This window comes from Euprymna scolopes, chromosome 24, assembly GCF_053919585.1.
Source record: "Euprymna scolopes isolate OS-2025 chromosome 24, ASM5391958v1, whole genome shotgun sequence".
Taxonomy (NCBI): Eukaryota; Metazoa; Mollusca; class Cephalopoda; order Sepiida; family Sepiolidae; genus Euprymna; species Euprymna scolopes.
The window spans coordinates 40,288,387-40,308,737 of NC_136505.1; positions in this window are offsets into that span (position 1 = coordinate 40,288,387).

A 20,351-nucleotide genomic window follows, 5' to 3' on the forward strand; every position below is an offset into this window, starting at 1 on the left:
AAGTTAAAAAAAACTTTTTTACAAGTACATAATTTTCAGCCGATCCTTTGGTCTTCATCAGTGTAGTCCGTTCATTTCTTATTTCTTTCTTCCTCTCTCTCTCTCTCTCTCTCTCTCTCTCTCTCTACCGCTCCCCATGTGGGGGTACCAAATTGGTTAAAAAGGAAAAATTATTCCCAACTCGCATTGAGGTAAAAATGCACTTTCTTAAATAATTGAATTCATTCAAAACATATCGCTAAAACCAAAACAACCCCCCCCACACACATATATATATATATATATATATATATATATATATATATATATATATATATATATATATATGAGAGAACTTGTATACCTACTAAACACTATCTCCGAGTATCTAAGGTATCTCTGCACAGGCGTTTGTCAGGAAAACCTTACATGAGGATACTTTTTTCATCAAATAAATCAAAGGCTCCTTCGGTCTTTGAGAGACTGTGGATACCAACGAAGACGTGCCTGCGCGTGAAATTTTTGTGGCAGGAGGTGCTCAATCTCCAACCATACCTCTCCTTAATCGACATTGTTAAATGTCAGTGGGAAGTGAAGTGTATGCACAGGACGACTTGGAACAAATGCCAACATAAGCGGAGCACACACAGCGCCTAGAATTCCCAAATAGTCGTAACCAGGTTCAATGTAACCAGGTTCAATGTAACCAGGTTTAATGTAACCAGGTTCAATGTTGCTTAACTTTGGTGATCTTACGAAAACCGGTGTGTCAACTCGATTATGCCGTTATTCTACACTAAACCCTAATTAAATACTCAAAGTCACTTAGTATTCAGGGCGCCAATAAGATCTCCTCAGTCCAGTTTTTTTTTTAATGAGGAATCCTGCTCTTTCTCCAAGTAATGTTATCTCACGTAATAGCAAGAAGCTGGATATTCCACCAGACAAATAGGATTCTTGTCCTGGAATCTAGTAAGACCAAAGGACCATATAACGTATAACATATTTAAATGGTTTTCAACTTCTTTACTAACTCAGTGTTTGAGAGGTCAAGAAGGACTATTATTAGAATATTCAAAATATCTATGTATTTCAAATAGAGATCAAAAGTTAACTCCAGGAAGTGTTCCTTGATTTCTGAAAACTTCAACTGAAGGAAAATAAGGCAACAAGAGAAATATATATTATAACTCAGTAGAATATCAAATTTATGAGATACTTAACATTAACTAGTAACTAGAGATATAGAATATTTCATTTTTTATATTTATAGAATTAAGCATTTAACTTCCTATAACACGCATAATATATATATATATATATATATATATATATATATATATATATATATATATATATATATATATATATAGTGCTTCTAGTACTATGTGTTTATTAATAGTACGCCACATCCTATGAACTGATTCCCCGTCGACTGTAAAACTAATGCATTTCTCGTTAACTCTGCGTGTCATTTCAAATCGCAAGTTAACGAACACAAAACAGCGGGTACTTATATTTCAATTTTGTGCCGAACACGCCCACTGTAAACCAGGCCTAGTCACTGACAAATGACGTCATTCCTGAGGGACACGCTAGATCAGTCGAAGTCCCAAACTGTCGATAATTAATATAAGTTTTTTTTTTTTTTTTTTACAAAAAACACTGGAAAACTTTTTTAAAAATTATTAAAAAAATATAAAAAGGGACACTATCACTACGGAAACTGGACTTATTCAATGTTTAATCTAAGGAAAATAATTAATCCAAAAAGAAAACTTTAAAAGTAAGTAAACTTTTTCCCGTTTCTTGAATGTTAAAGGCTAAAATTCGTTCATTGCTTAATCTTAGAGTTTCATTTAAAGATGAAAGCAAAAAACACGATTCGATTCATACTGAAACTAAATTTTTTTCAAGATACATAAATAGAAATACAAAGTATAAAAAATATGCGTGCTTGAAGCAGGACACAATGAAACACGAATTGAATTTAAGGAACAAACAACCTAATTAAAATCGAACTGTAAATGTTAAAAAAAAATTCCAAGGCTAAATAATTTTTATAAATGAAATCGAACAATAAATTATTAAAAAAATGAAACACAGCAGTAAATAAATGGTCGTTGGACTTCATTTTATGACGTCAAAACGTCATGTGGCTAGTGAAACGGTGTTTATTTACAATGGTCCTGGTCGAATTTACAACTCAAATACACGTAGGCTAAATGAAAAAAAAAAGTCGAAGAATTATCTAATAATAAAATTTCAGTATTTATTTAAGTTACTAGGGTCTTAAGATCTCTATAGATGTGGCCACGCTGACACACCATAGACGACTATCGATTCAGAATTTACTCCATATTCACTACTTAAAATCAATGAAACGAAAGTAATCGATAAGAAAAAGATGTCAAAACTACTCATGTTACTGCCTCAAACTTAACCCCCTTTCTTTTATTACGAATAAATCATCCAAACATTGAAGCAGCGGCTTACCATGACAGTTAAAAATCGAATTCTGAATTGTTTACTGGTATCAAAGTTCGAAAGAAGCAGCACCAGCCCCCCCCCTAGTTGGTATACCTCTTATTTACACGGTCTTATTTGTTCATTTGTTCTCATTCACAATTCTTCATACAACAAACCGTACGTTGATCTTTATTATAAATATTAACACTTTTTCGAATTGGCACATAAGTAAGCTAAACACTTTATAGGATACTTTGCAAATCGATGTTTGGTTTTAAGAAATAAAATCCATTTGTATCGTTTGAATTCTTCGGACTACCATTATCATTTTGTTCTATTCATAACATGTCGGTCAATATAAACCAGACCAACCTACTTTAACCCACTAATGCGCAATCTTTTTTTTAGTTAACTTGTTTTGCTTATTTTTTGCTTCAAAATCTTTAGATTAAATTGTTATAAAATAAAGTCTACCTATATTAAATATACACGTAGGTATTTAGTGTTAATCTATATTATAAACCTCACCTGTCTGTTTAAATATATGTATGCATGCATGTTTGTATGTATGTATGCATGTATATGTATGTATGTATGTATGTATGTATGCATGTCTAAAACTTTTGACAGAGGTAACGGATTTTCACGAGATCGATATCGTTTTGAAGCTGGACCTATCGAACAACAAATATCGAAAAAATTGACCAAATACATTAATTCATTCACCCTCAACTGGGAACTTTTCTACACAGAGGTGGGTCACTTTGTTCGCCAATATTTTCGAAAGTCATCGCGTCTTTTCGATTATCTAGCCTTAATTTAAACATTCGTCAATTCCGGTTTGGCGATAGGCGCAACAACTAACGCGTCACATTTTTTTTAACGTTTTTTTCCTCCTTCACGGTACGACTTCGAGCCAGCCTGCATGCTACACACACCTACAAATGCCCGGGCAACGCCGGGCACCCAGGCTAATTAAAATATTTCTGAAAAAAAAAAGAAAAACGATGAACTGTTCAGTAAATATTAAACATTTTATGCGTTAATGCAGGACCATGGGCGTGAATGGATTAAGGTCATCTTTCTGGGATGGGAGATAACGATGGTCTAGTTGTTAATGACACGCACTGAAGTTCGAATCCAGTTCGTTCCATGAAAATAACTTTCACATATTAACAACCTTCACGTTGCCCCTCCCGTAAGTACCTGCTATCTTTCTAGAAATAATCCTAACTAGAAAGATATCGGGGAACCCATTGGCAATAATAGAATCTTCGTTTTCATACAATATGATGATGATATTTATAGGAAACCTTTCAGCCGAACTTTGGAATAATGTGCTGGTTTGGTATTTCGTACAAAACTTAAAACTAGACGCAGTGGATTGAATGTGTTTGAACATGCGATATAATTTTATAATCTTAATGATTAAAGAAAGAAAACTTTCAAACGTTTAATTACTAAGCATTTTAAAGCAAATTTAAATGATTCCAAATTCATCTTACATTTCGATTATAATAAAGGAACTCATTCTTTTAACAAAATAATAAAATTACTTAGTAGTATACGAAGAAAGCAAAAATAATTCTAGTGGGTTTAATTTTATGATCAAATAAATAAGTTTTAATAATTTCCTTTTATTTTATGATATCGGATTGTATTTAAATTAATAATGAATACAAAGTAAGGACGTATGGGGCACGTAGAGGCGAGAAACACGCACACATTGATATAGAGATACAACACAAATTGTATATAAAACGAATTGTTATTATATTATTTATATTTGTTTCAAAGAATAATTCTAATTCTAATTCAATTGAAATCCCGCATTAAAATAAACACTCAAACCTTTAAAATGAAAGAAATGAAAATAAATCAAATTTGATATCGGAATGATCAAACGTGAGTGCAAAGTATGAAGTGCTCTCACAGAACCAAGCTATTTTAAAAGCCATGGTACGTACAGGGACGTACTTGCACGGAACAGTGGTTAGATAGAAGAGAGGAAGAGAGAGAAAGAGATAGATAGAGAGAGAGAGGGAGAGAGAGGGAGAGAGAGAGAGGGAGGAACACACACACACACACACACACACAGATATACACAGACATCTCGGTAGGAACCGTTAATGTAAACAAAAATATTGGACGAAAATAACTAATGGTTAAGGACGTTAAATACTATACTAGCGTTCTTGAATTGAAAGCTATGTTTTGATTTAAGAAGAGTTTCCGATAGGTAGCTAATCTGTACAAGTCATGGAAATGAGGAGTTTTTGGTGGCTAACTGTTTTGTAAAAGTCTCGGACTTTATAATTTTGCAAGCAAAGAGCAACAGATCTTTCTCGTGTAGACATGAAACAATTGAATGCGAGAATGCTGAAAAATTCGATATTTTTATGGCGCAATTCTGGTTTCTGATTAGTTGCTAGTAGAACGTGGCTCCATTTGATTGATCAGTTCCTATCGCCAGTGTCTATAAGTAGAACCTTCCAACTTTCTGTACTCATACACCCATTATATTAAAATAGTGCTAAAGATATATATTTTCTCCCACTTGTAGTTTGAGCTCTTTAGCAAGAGGAAATAACTGTCACGTTGTCCGCGGACAAACACGCGCTGTGTGCAGTTTCGGCCACAAAGGAGACCAAGACAAAGAATAGGAAATGACTCCAACTCGCTTGTTCTTTGTAACAAAAACATCTGTTTCCACATTGGTACAGACATGACCTCACTCACGTGATCTAGAACGTTCTCCACGTCTCTCACGAGATCTCGAACGTTATTTTGCCTCTCACGTGATCGTTCTCTTTTTCTTTTTTATAGTGCGTTTTCGTCATTGATGACATCACTTCGCAGGCAAGGCACTTACGTCCGCGCTATGTTACATGAAGGTTTCCAGCTTGCTTGATTATATTATTCTTAATTATCAAAACAGAGTACCAGTAATGTAAACAAAAATATTGCACATCTTCCTACTTGTTTAATAAACGGAGACAGCTCAGAAGTAAGAACGTGACTGCTGTATTTGCGGTCAGGTTTCGAATATCAGCTTGAAACAGTTACTATGTCTATGAATTCAATGACGTATCTCAACTTCTGGCGAAGAAAATGTAGGAGAAGAAAGAATAAGACGGTGAAAAAAGTAGTGGGCTGAGTAGCGGCTGCTGCTACTTTTTTTCAGACCTTGATGCCAGTCAATAATTCATAATTCACTTCTAAACTATCGGCACCGGCTGCTGCTGCTGATTCTACTTCGAATATTCAATATCAATTAATAAATATTTTTCATTGCTTTAATTATTTGCCCGTAACATGAAACATGATACTGTCATTTTTGATGGACAATATCGTACGTTCATATTGAACTAATAAATCTTCTGTCTCTATCATTTAAAGTTATGCACGTTTAAGAGATAAATAGATAGATAAGGATAGATAAATAAATTGATACATACACACAAAGAGAAAGAAAGAAAGAGAGAGAGAAAGGGAGAGAGAGAGAGAAGGGAGTTTGGGCTTTTAAGTTTAAAGATTAATAAACTTATTTTTTATAATATTTTCCTTTTAAAAGTTGAATTTAAATTTTATTTTGAATATTTTTCAATACTCGAAAACAATATTTCTTTAGAACTGCGCATATGTACGTGTGAGATAGATAGATAGATAGATAGAGAGACCGAGAGAAAGAGAGAGGGTGAGAGAGAGAACGATATATATATATATATATATATATATATATATATATATATATATATATAGAGAGAGAGAGAGAGAGAGAGCTAGATAGAGAGAGAGACTTAGATAGATAGAGAGAGAGAGAGAGAGAGAGAAACAGATAGAGAGAGAGAGAGAGAGAGAGAGAGAGAGAGAGAGAGAGAGAGAGGCACTTAAATTTTAAATAAAACTAATCCTTTATTTGAATGAATATTTTGACGTATCTGAATTTTTGAGATGAGGATTAGTTATTCGTATTATTATTATCATCGGACTAATGTTCTTACCCTGAGTGTGATTTTCACAACGTTTCAGTCAAAGTGACAACCGACCTTCTTCAGGTGTATCTTGTCCAACTCGGGAATGTTTCTATCAACCTCCGGAATTTGGACAGAATTTCGAGCGGAACACTTTATTTACTTCACGCAGGTAGCGTGGCACAGTGGTTAGAGTACTGTGAAAAATCAATTGTAAAAGTGATATTTTCCTCAAGATTGTAGGTTCAATCCTCAGTGTGGGCGACCAAAAAAATACATTTGCGAATACCTCTATCCAGTCATGGCTGACGGAACAAGAGCACGCTATCTCCGCTCGAAATTCCGTCCAAATTCCCGAGTTCGACAGAAACATTCCCAAGTTCGACAAGATACACCTGAAGAAGGTCGGAGGTTACATCGATTGAAACGTTGTGAAAATCACACTCAACATGAAAAAAGTAGTCCGATGAATAATAATATGAATGATATTTTATTTCGCCTTATTTTTTCAATTCTAAATAATGTCACATTTATTCAGTAATGTATATTTGTGTACGTGAGTGAGCAAGACAAACAGAGCGCAGGGAGAGAGAGAGAGAGAGAGAGAGAGGGAGAGAGAGAGAGAGAGAGAGATTTTGTTCAAAGTAGCAATAACAGTAATTTTAATATCTACTTCTTATTGATTAGTTTTTTTCATTGATTTCAAATAGTCAATAACAAGAAAATTGCGAAGCAATAGCGAGCTGGTGAAATCATCTAGTTTTTAATCTATACAATACTAGCAGGCCACCCGGCATTACCCGGTCGTAAAATACGCTTAAATATGATGTTTTGATTAATGCAGATTTCGTATTTATTATTATATCCGGACTCAACAATACAGTAATGATTTAAAAGTTTAAAAAAAAAAAATTCGAGTGTTACCATCAAGAATCGAAACCAAAACTTACGACTGACTTTTTCCTTTGACGTTAATGACTGTACTTTGTTTTTTTTTATCACATTTTCACCCCAAACAAGGCACATTGCAACTTTTATGTAGGGGGCTATTATCAGGGACGTAAGCTACAGGGGTACTATGTGGGGAGTTGGCCAGCAAGATATCTGTTCTCGTTACACTTGAACTTCTGCATGTCAGTACAGTTGGGGAAGCAGGAACCCGGAAGGGAATTCCAAAGTCTAGCGGTTCTGGTGAAGAAACTACTGGAGTAGAAGGCTCTCTTACATCTAGAGATCTCAGCTGTGAAAGGGTGGGATTTTGCTGCTCCTCGGGTTTGTAGGGGGTATTTACGCCGAGGGGGTACAAGTGCTTGCATTCACCGTTAAAGTACTTGTAGAACAGGCAGAGGGATGCTACATTTCGTTGATGGAACAGAGGCTGAAGCTTAGATGACATTTCCGGACCTATTAGATTGGCGACTCTCTTTTGAACGTTGTGGTAGGAGTGAGAGACTAGTAGAAGATGCACCAGCCCAAATATGAAAATAATACTCCATACATGGGCGAATGGTGGCCTTATAGAGGTACAAGATATTTTTGGGCATTATTAGCTTTCTAGTACGGTAGAGAGAACCTACCTTTTTCGCAGCGGTCCTGACAATACTCTCAATGTAATTGTTCCAACTCCTGTTTCCTGTGAACGTTAGGCGAAGGAGTTTTAAATATGTACTTTCAGATAAAATGTCTTTGGCCATTGCTATTGGTGGTAGAGAAGGTTTCTTGTAGTTATTGAAGGAAACAAGTTTAGTCTTGCCAGCAGTGAATGTGACCATCCATCTTTGTCCCCATTCCACTACAGATTGGAGGTCATCCTCTAGTGTTTCTGCTATTTCTTTAGATATGTTCGTTTGTTTTCCTGTCGTGTCTGTTATAGAGACTGGTGTCATCTGCATATATACCCATCTCACAGACAATTTTGTCAAGGAGGTCATTTATGAATATTAGGAATAATAGAGGTCCAAGGATTGACCCATGAGGCATTCCCGCATTTATATCATGTTGTTTACATGTACAATTATTGAGGACAACCTGGATTTTTCTCTTATCTAAGAAAGATTTAATTATGTTATGTATTCTTCCAGTGATACCGTATGATCTGATTTTCCTGAGAAGACCTTCATACCATACCCTGTCAAAATCCTTAGATATATCTAGAGCTACTGCTCTACCCTCCCCTGCTTTGTCCAGTGAATGGTATATACGCGCAAAGTTTACAGTTAGGATGTCTGCTGTGTAACGGGCTTGCCTAAATTCATATTGTTGGTCGGCCAGAAGTTTAGCATCTGTAAGGTGTTGGACAAGAGCTTGGTTAATTATGGACTCAAATATTTTGGCGAAAAGTGGGAGAAAGCTAATGAGGTGGTAATTTACTGGGTCTGTTATTTCGCCAGAGTTCTTGAAAACTGGTACTACAGAAGCAGTTTTACAGCAGGCAGGAACGCAAGATTTATTAAGGCATTTGTTGTAAAGTTTGGAGAGACCTGGAGCTACTTCGGTGGAGCACTTTTTTAATAGCACAGCCGGGATGAGATCAGGCCCACATGCTTTTGAAGTGTCAAGAGTTTTTATGATAACATGCACTGAGAAGGGGTGATTTTCAGATTGTTTAGTGTTGCGCATCTTCGCAAAGGAAAGTCAGGGAGGGGGTGATTAGTAGGGTCCAGTGTGGAGTTTGGGGCAAACCGACTCGCAATCATGTTAGCCTTCTCGGTTGCTGAGCATACAACCTCATGATTGTTGGTTAGTGGAGGAATTGTTGATTGCCCATTATTTACTACACTGTTGTAGATTTTCCAGAAGTCACGGGTTTCTAATTTCTGTGCTTCGATGCATTTTTTGGTGATTTCAGTAAATTCTCTCTTAGCTGTCGCTATTTCTGAACTATGAAGACATGTTTACTGCAAAGCTAAAAATTAAAACGTGAACTAATAGCTATTATACCACGCATGCATATTCGTAATGCCGTCGTTTGACCTTCACCTGGTAAATTTAATTTCTTTAATATTTACACATTTGCACCGATTTTCCTCCACTAAAACCCCAACATAAAGTTTTGCGTGGGTTCGAATACCCTATATATTAAGTTTCATGTCTGTAGACGGAAAACTGACGGGGGAGTTTGGTAGGCAATTTTTTTTAAACAAAAATATACACGCATACATAAATATATATAGAAAGAGTTTTTTGTATACTACAAGCTTTTTAGCAAATTTTATATTTTGTATATTTGTTTATTTTAATTACATTTTCACCCCAAACAAGGCACATTGTTGCCACTTTGATGTAGGTGACTACTATCAGGAACATAAGCTACAGGGGTACTATGTAGGGAGTTGGGCAGCAAGATGCCGGTTATTATAAATTATAATATTTGCTTTTATAAGCAAACATTACGCAAGTATAAATCATGTAGAATATCTGCATGAATATAATGACTAGGACTATGACAACAGCATATTCTTTTCCTTGTTTTGATTCTAAGGTATATATCCATTGATATCTTATATGTTTTTTATGTAGAGTGATGTTCTTGATTGCGTCTAACTGCGTCAGATATATACCCGAGAGTCAAAACAATGAAAAGAATATGCTGTTGTCATAGCCTTAATAATTGCACGTCACAGTCAACTAAGATGATCATACCATAAGAAAACCGAAAAAAAAAAATAATGGGAAATTAATTGAAATGAATGTTTAAAACAATATGCAAATTAGCTTGATTATTTTGCAGATAAATGTAATTCAACGGCCATATATAACAAAGTTGTATTTTCTTTTTAAATAAATAGAAAAAATAGGGCCTTAAATATGGATATCAACACGCACACATACACACAGACACACAGACAGACACACACACACGCACACACACACAAAACAAAAATTATAGAAGTATAGATAGATAGTAAACACAAGATACGTTGAAAAGTAAAACAAACAATAAATATTTCCCGGAATATCATACGGAATGGAAATCCCATCTAACAATGGTTATGCAAGTAAGATAATGCATGTATAAAATATATTAAAAAAAACACACACACACATACAATCGTATTATTAAAGGTGAGTAGGCATATTATTACGCCATTTTATATCTTAATCCGCTTCCGTTGTGGATATCCGTTATGCCATTGCATTGTAATGACTTTCATAAATTTTATTTTTATATTTATTTTTGTAAACCAATGTTTGAATGTTTCACATTTTATAGATATACTAGCTGGGGGTACCCGGCGTTGCTCGGGTGTTTGGAGGTGTGTATGTAGGAAGGGGGACCCTGTTTTAATATTATTAAAAAAACACGATGTTATAAAAAATTGGAAAAACCAAACAAAGCAAAACAGCGAACAAACGTTAAAAAAAAAAGACAAAAATAGGTGTAAAAGAGGAAAAAAACGTTTAGGTAGAAAGACAGGCTCGAACCCGAAGCATCGAGGATAAGGCGGAAAAATGCCTGACACGTTACCTCTACGCCAAATAGACATACACTTAATAACGGATAAAATAAAACCTTTAAAAACACTTGCAGGTGATTGAAAGTAACGTCTACGTTTTCTAGGTTAAACATGACGGCATTGTCGTAGTAGTAGGAGGAGACCGATTTAGGGTGAAAGAAAACCACCCCATACACACATATTTTAGCTTTTATATTTATAGATACCCCCCGCCCTGGTTTAGCTAATATATGACGAGTAAAATTGAAAGGAATGAAAACAAAAGGAACGTGAAAGAATACCAAAGGTAAACAGGGGGAAAAAGACCCCCCAAAATAAGTTACCGCGTAAAATGCAAATATGTTTATTTAAATCTAATTTTTTTGTTTTTTTTAAATGGAAAAACAAAATTTAAAAAAAAAAAATAAAACTTACCGTGTATAATGAAAATATGTTTATTAGATTTTATTTATTTATTTTTCTTTGTTTCAATGAAAAAGAAAAAAATGAATAAATAAAACCAGAAAACTGACCGTGTTTTTTATTTTTTTTTTAATGTTAGTCGCTGTTAACCAATTTGAATGTCGTCTGATTCCAATATCGATAGCGTAGTAGTAATTGTGCTAATGAAATTCTCAGAAATGCAATGTATAGAAATAAATAATGAATAAGTAACTAATCCGAAAATAGGAAGTCAGCAGTAAATAAAATATTAAAGCGACTAATCGGTGCAAGATTTGGAGAACGCTGGCAGCTGACTGCTAAAGTTTCTTGTAAAAACTGAAATCCAATGTTAATTCGTTTCGTTTAATTAATCCTTCGAATCGCACCCCCACCACCCATAAAAAGAGAAAAAATATAAAGGGAGGAAAAAAGAAGAAGAAATTTATAAAATGGCACAAGTAACCCACAGAATAACTGGAATGTAAAGTCGTGTTTCACCCGACGGAAAAATGCCAATCTATATTTTTAAGCAACTAAGAACCCAAACCGGTGTTCCTCGTATATTCCCCTGTGGACGTATCCGCAGCGGTGTTAAGTGGTCGCGGGCGGAGTATGAATCGAACAGAGAAAAAAGATTTTAAACTTCCATTGATTCTAACCGATTGTGGCAGTGAACTCTCACCGGAAAAATATAGAAATGTAAGAATATCAAGGAATTGTAAGAGTAGTAGGCCTATAGCACACCTCAGATCCTATGCTGAAGTGTGGGGACATTACATTTGAATGTAATGCCGTGATTTTTAATCCTATTAAGGTCAAACTCACACGAGAAAAATGAGTTCATTTTATTTATTTATTTATTTATTATTATTATTATTATTATTATTATTATTATTATTATTATATAATATATATATATAAGTAATATAATATATAATAATAATAATAATAATAGTAATAATAATAATAATAATAATACAATATATATATAATATATATATAATATATGGAAGATGAATAGAAGAAGAAGACGATAGAAGATGATAAAATAGATAGACAGAAGAAGATAGATAGAAGAAGAAGATACATAGAAGAAGAAGAAGAAGAAGAAGAAGATAGATAGAATAGAAGAAGAAGAAGAAGAAGAAGATAGAATAAATAATAGAAGAAGATAGAGAAGAGAAGAGAAGAAAAGATATATAAAATAAATCAATCTTCATAGGAGCAAATTTTTCAGAAAAAGAAAATAAATGATCGTAATGGATGGCAACCAAACATTGTATAACGTTTTTTTTTCATCGAATAAAATGCAATGATCCTACTTGAAAATAGACCATTTTCGAAAACAATAGACATTATTTTGAAAGCGAATATAAAAAATTATTTTAATTTTATAATAAAAGCTGCTAAGAATAGAATAATACGCAGTACTCTAGAGTGAACAAAATTATCAAGTCGTCACATAAGTTCTATCCGCATTTTAATCCTTTGAAATTTAATAGTAAGTCGGAATCTCTAATGTGAGTTCATGACATTTTAAACGATAAAATTTCGCCTTAGAAAAGACAACATGATTCCATTTCCGTGTGATGAAAAGCAGTTTTCTTTTTTGTTGTTGACCATCTACTAGTTGGCCAGTTATGCACAAATCCCAAGAGTGATAGGAGCCTTTTACCATGTCTAAAGGTGACACCATGTTCAACGAGTTAGATCGGATATGCGCCGCTGTGCAACTCATGCTCTCTACCGATCCAAGTTATGACGACAGGACCATTTCCAGCGCCATCAAAATACATCACTGGATTACCGCGAATAACAGGGACGTACGCAGGATGATGAAAACAAAGTTTCTGGCTACGATTATGGTGAAGTCCACATCATGCCACCTCACATCTTCGAACGGGCTTGAAAGTCAACAGCAAAATGTATCTGGATGTACTGAAGAGCGTGATAATCCCCTGGTACAATTAGGCTCAGGCTTGGATTCAGAAGAAGTACTACGACTTTGTATCCTGCACTCACTGGAACTTTTAGGTCGCTCAAAGATTATAGTCAGCCACTCAGCTTAGCTTAGTGCTATACGAAGTTACAATTAAATTTCAGACAATTAAAAGAGACACATAATTTATAGTATAACCTGATAGGTCATGTTTTAATAAAAGTAAGCAATGGAAGCGATTTTCTTATTTTTGCTGCTAATGGGCCTCCGTAAATTTTTGCTTTTTTTCGCACCTAATTACATTTATAAACGTTTGTGTAAGGAATAGTGAATGTTCTACAGAGAGTAAAAACAGTTTGTTAAAATATCTACTCCTTTTTTCCCAAGGGAATAAATGCAAGCATTAACATATCAAAGTAAACATTGATTTTATCATCTACAGCAATAACCTTTTTGTCACTATTTAAAATGTGATCCTCTTGGAAATGAATGCTTTAACCCCAACACTATTTACGCTTTCTCGAAAAAAAAAAATCTGTCTTCAAATTCCTCTATCGCGATCGCGATCACCTGTTTTTTCACGTTCTCTATAATCTTGTTAAGATTCTAATATCCGGCTCACGTTCTAAACACAGGAAGTCACAATAATTATAATTATTTTATGTCCTTCGACGTTTTTTTTTTTTCAGTTTATGTTTTCCACAAGATGGGTGTTTATTTTTCTCCCATGGTGAGAAATGTGACACAAGGGTCTGAAAGCAAAATTTAGGAGTCAGCATCACCGAGGATGAGCATTCTGACCTACAAAAATGCTTGGATAGCCCTATCGGCCTTTCCCAGTAGAGGCAACTCAGATGATTAGGAATAAACTTACTCGTTCTCACACAAAGCCGGGAAGCGTGAACCTCCTAGAACTACACAGGACCAGCATCATACCGCAATAAACAAGGGAAATGCCGGTTTAGAAATGTTCTAGACTGTTGATTTTTGGTGCCGAGGAAACAAAATTAATCTATATATCTACTAGAAGACGTACCCGTCGTTGCCAGGTATTAAACGTAACATTTAATTCCTTAAAAAAAAATAAAGCAAAAAAAAAAAAAAAAAAAAAACGAAAAGAAACTGATACATATGCATGCGAGTATTATGTGTTTTTTCTAAGCAGTTCACGTCTTATAAATAGAAAAAAAATACTCGAGCTGAGATCAAAACCTAAAGGTAATGAGTCAAGTACGATAACCAGTAGACCAGTTTATAAAAAATTAATAAAAATTAATAAAAAGTTCAAATTAATACATAAATACACGTAAGGTCTAGAAAAAAACACAGAAAATGCTCAACGACATAGTCTATAACTCTTCAGTCGAAAGATATTAGTTATATCCCTTCTTCAGACAAAAGTATAAATTTTTAAAACTTTTTAGTCTAGACAATTTATTGTGTTGCTAAATACGCAATGTTAATGCCAAGTAGGAGGAAGGGATTGTCAGAAATTTAATTTTAGTCTCAACTTCTTTAATCTCATTTGCTACGGCGATTATTGGTAAAGTGATTAGTGGCCAGTCTAACACTTTCCATTAAGATTGGTAAGATATAGATATAGGCGTATTCTTAAGTGGACTGTTACGTCATCTACGTTTTCGATAACTTCCACTCAAACATTAATGGTATTTCATTAATTGAAGTAGCTTGGTCGACATTTTTGTAGACGGAAAATTAATTTATGATATTTATAACATTAAAGTTTATAATTCCTTCCCACTCTTTCTGTGCATCTGAGTATATTTCATTCTCCTTCTCTCCTCATGTCCCCTTTCTACTCCCTCTCTTATATATATATATATATATATATATATATATATATATATATATATATATATATATATATATATATATTATAACACCAGTTCTCGCTCGATCATCGAAGTTAGGTAACAATGAGCGTAGCCAGTACCAGATAGGCAGTAATTTGCGAATATTAGGCGCTGTATGTATTCGCTGGGACGTAGAAGTTACCATTTTAGTATCTGTGGTCGCATTTTAAAAGATGCTCTGTCCGGGGCGAATGTTTGCAACGACTATAACCTGGCTTGGTTTTTCAGTGGTTAGATGACCACACTCCTTGTTTAAAAAAAAGTAGGTACATTCTATAGTCGGATTTCGCCGTGGTTTGCAATATCTTTGTTAACTTTATTGTGTGTGGCACGGTTACTCGCTTTGCATGCAAGATATTCGAGTATCGAATCCCGAGTGTGGATGTGTTCAACTGATGAGCCAAAATGAGGGCGAAACTGGAGTTTAGACTTCCGGTTTGTTCGCTTTCATAGGCTGTTTGAGCTGCGACGTTGTTTGACTGTGTAAATAATATATATATATAATTTAAGGATTAATATTTTTAAGAGATAAAGTAACCATAATGAAGTTTTAACGAGATTAATACAAGAGTGCTCAATACCGAAGTAGGGCAAGATATACTTCCTCTTTGTTTTCACATAAGCAATTATATATCGCTACACATTCATGTGAATGTTTCGGTCAGCTAGAGAACTCTTCAGGCGGTACAGCTTATACGAAAGCTAAGTCTGCAAGTTTTATTGCAGACTTAGCTTTAGTATATGCTGTACCGCCTGAAGACGTCTCTAGTTACAAGTAATTAGCTGACCGAAACATGCTCATGAATGTGTAACGACATATCAATACTTATGTAAAAACAAATACAAAGTATATATTTTTTTTTCAGAAAGTAAGATATTATATATAATAAATGCCACAGCCAAACAACGTTGCAGCCCACAAGGGACAAGACCACCAACAAACCGGAAATCTAAGACTCCAGTCTTACACTTACGGTTCGTTGAATGTCTTGGCTCTTGTGGGCTGCGACGTGGTTTGGCTGTGGAATTTATTATATATAATCTCTCAATTTATAAAAATTCTATCATTAATTGCTCGCTAAGTTAATATTGCTGGATGCCATCGTCCTTTCGAGTTGAAAATCCTACTAGTGAGACATCGGTTTGGGGTGATTAGCTGGTTGGATGACCGCATTCCTTGTTGAGACGAGGTATGTCCACTTCACAGTCGGATATCGGCGCGATTTTCTTGATCTGTGTTAGTTAATAGAATTTATTGTGAACGGGGTGTTTGCTCAGTTGGCAGAGTACTTGGCTCGCATGCAAGAGACTCGCGTTTCGAATCCTGAGTTCGGATGTTTTTAACTGATGAGCCCAAAATGAGGGCGAAACTCAAGCCTTGGACTTTCAATTCGTTGACTGTCCTGGCTCTTGTGGGCTGCAACATTATTTGGCTGTGGAATTTATATATATATATATATATATATATATATATATATATAATCACACACACTAATAGGGCGCTTGGTATTGCTCAAACGTAAAAAACATATAAGCATGATATTTTAATTTATGCTGATTCTATATTTATCATTATAGAGTCAATGCTTCATTGATTACTATATTGTACCCAACATATTGTGATGATTTCAAAAGTTTAAAAACAAATATAACTTGGGTGCTATCAGCTAGAATCGAAACCAAAACATTTAGCTCCCAAGCCTTAGTCGTTAGTGTTTGAGCTGTCGTCAGACGGATAAAAATAGTTCAAAATAACCTAACTTTAACGTAAGAATGTATGACAGCACATGTGTACAAGAATATATTAAGTCGACGTACGCATGCCAAGTTTCAATTTTATTTTCAATTTTGACCCTTCAGCAGCTATTTTTACCGGCTAAAAACCCATAAAATAACGGTCCACAAAACATGCAATCATTTGACCCTCCTCGCGCGACTCTGCGGCTTGCGTCTCAGAGGAGGTGCAGTTTTAAAAATGGAGACAGACGCAGTTAGTTTTATGTTAGATTAATAAATATTTTTTACATTATTCTTTGTTTTAAATGTAGATCAATTTATTAATATCCTTACGAAGCATTTCATATCCGTCCTTCTATAAAATAAATCACGTAGTTTATGTAGTTCAATCGGAAACATGTTTTTGTTTATTTTACTTTAATATATATATTTTGTTTCAGGTGAAAAAAAAATAAACGAATGTCATCACCAGATGCTCCAACGTCCTGTCCTTGACAGAAACAGCCCCGGACTCGTTGAAAATGTGTAGGTAGTCGACTCAATCAATTGCAACGCCCCTCTCTCTTTCTCTTTTTTATGTAGTTATTGTTTACAACCGTCGTAGTAGTCACAGTGAATGTGTAATAGCATGTTGGTAATAATTGAAACATAAAAGAATATTCTTCGTTTTCTTTAAAGTGTTTATTCCTTTACAATACTCAAAAGTCACGTATTACTTATTCTTTTCCTCGTTTCAAAAAGGACGTCAGAATCAAATCAGCTATTCAGCCAAAGAGAAGGACTTTGCTAGCCTCTTCACGCCGTGTCACTTCAGACCTCCATGCCACCATGTCGAGACACGTAGCTCTAATTGTGATATTTGACTTCTAATGGGAATTTAAACCTTTTTATATTTAATAACCTCACGTGGAAAATTTCGGTGTCCACCCAATTTTAGTATTTATTTTGTCCTTTAGTCCTCACATTCCATGAGTGATGCTTCTAACAAAAGAAGGAATCATTGCTCGTTTCTGAGTTGCAATCTATCCATCTAAAACTTATTGTTGTCTAGTCACTGACCTAAAAAATAATATTTTATTTTTTAGCTCTTTAAATCAAGTGTCTTCAAGCCTTGTCTGAAGCGATTTCGATGAATCTTTTTTAATAGACAACGTACAATATTGCCACACTTTGTAATTACTAGGGTCGCAAAACAATGCATCAACTCCTGACGATCATCACTGCAGATTTAGTGATAAGCGCATCTTCTTATCTCACTCTCAAGATCACTGGTTCAACTCTCGATGGTAACAAGAAAATAGAACCATTCATTGCTTTGTATTATTTGGATTCTTCGAACTACCTTTTTCATCTTGAATCTTATTTCCACAACGTTTCGGTCGATGTAACCTTCGACATTCCTAAGGTGTATCTTGCCGAACTCAAGAATCTGCAGATTCCTGAGAAAAATTCACAAGTTTGACAAGATACACCTAATAAGGCCGGAGGTTACATCGACAAAAACGTTGGAAAAATAGCACTCAAGATGAAAACAGTAGTGCCAAGAATCTAAATAGTACGAATAATCAATCCTCATCTAAAAAAAAAACAGAACCATTCATTAATTAACCCTTTTATTCGTACCACTTTCAAAAGTGACGCAAATAGGTAGTTTTGTAACGTTGTAGTTACATGTAAAGACTCAGGACCCACACTTCGCAAGGAAAGAAAAGCAAAGAAAAACTCGATCTTCTTTTTTCAGTTTTTACAGATACTCTCGGAATAATGCCTTGTCTCTCGTTCCAAAGTTTGCTCGTACTCCGGGTCAATATTTTCTTTTTTTATAACCTTTTTCTTTCCTTTACCCTTGTTGTCAGGTCACCTCGCACTCGGCTCGGTTCTTTGCATACGTTGGTTGTTGCTGCTACTGCTGACATACGTGCATCCGCGCACGTATGACAGCACGTTGGTGATATATTTATCATTGCGTGCCATAAAACCAAGTCCGTCCTGTGGAGTACTGTTGTCATCTTTGGGCAGGAATTGCTGGAAAGACCCTATCATGCCTTGACAGCGTTAAAAACCAACTTCGCAACCTATTAGAGGATGCCCTTTTGTTTTCCCTGCCACCTTTTTTCCCATAGAAAGACGTTGCTAGTCTTTCTCTGCTCTATCGTTATTTTCATATCAAGTGCTTGTCTGAGCTCCAATCCATGGTCCCCCCCCATTGTCAAACTTTCACGAATATCATTCGTCTAACTGAAATCATAGATAGTAATTTAAACTATTCTTTAGCTATGCCTGAACCTAAATGTGGATTACATGAACAAAGCTTATTTCTTAGAATTGCCTACCTTTGGAACTCTCTTCCGTTTGTCTGCTTTCCAGCTGACTGCAATATGGTAGCCTTCAAGTCGAACGTAAACAAGTTCTTGATGAGCCAGCTCCTTAAGTGATCAAATCATAGCAAGTTTCCATTACTAACGATTGCTACGCTATTGACCCAATGACTAGCGTACACCCATTATCCATTATCCTCGAGTGGTCTCTGGACTTTGATAAGAAGTAACTATTTTATAAAAAAACAACCATCTTTCCCTGTCCCTCTCGGCCACGTGTGTAACACGCTTATTTCTGTCCTTCTTAAGGTCATGTTTTTCTGTTTTTTATATTTTTTCCTTTCCTTCTTCCTCCCTATGACGTCACTTCGCACACGGCGCAGTCTTTTGCATACGTTGGCTGTGCTGCTGGTGGAGCTGCTGGTGGTGGAGCTGCTGCTGATGGAGTCATACACACGTCCGCGCTCTGTTAGTGTTGGTGACATGTTTATCATTGTGAAAAAGGCACTTTCTTTTTAATGCAAACGTCTCCTAAAAGCCATTATTTTCTGAAGAACCTTCTATCTAATCTACTCTAAGGTGTCAGTTATTTTTTTTATGACAGGATCTCTTGCTGATAACGTCATTGATTTTAGTCAGCTAATAGACGAGAGATAATATTTCGATGGCCGTTATTGCATTCTACAAACAGAATTCGATTTTATGAAGAAACGATAATGGCTGATATTTTTATATTGAATACAAACATAAACAAGTAATGTGATTTAATGCGTTTTCAATACATATATAATCGAACAAATTATATATATATATATATATATATATATATATATAAGTACCATTAAATATGTATACATATCTTTATATACGTATCCAGCATTATATGTTTATAAAACAAATTATATATGTATAAACTAAGCATAATACATATACATTAAGCATTATATATACATAACACACACACATATCCATACACACACGCACACATATATATATTTCTATATACAGTTGATATTTTTGTCGCACTGACATTGATATTAATAGACTATTTTTTTCAATTTAAAAATTATTAAAACGAAACCATTAATACATTAGTCATGCGTATGCGAGCGACTTCATAACTGTTAACTAATTTACATATTTCTTTTTCAAAATGAACTTTCATTAATTAATTGTTTTTT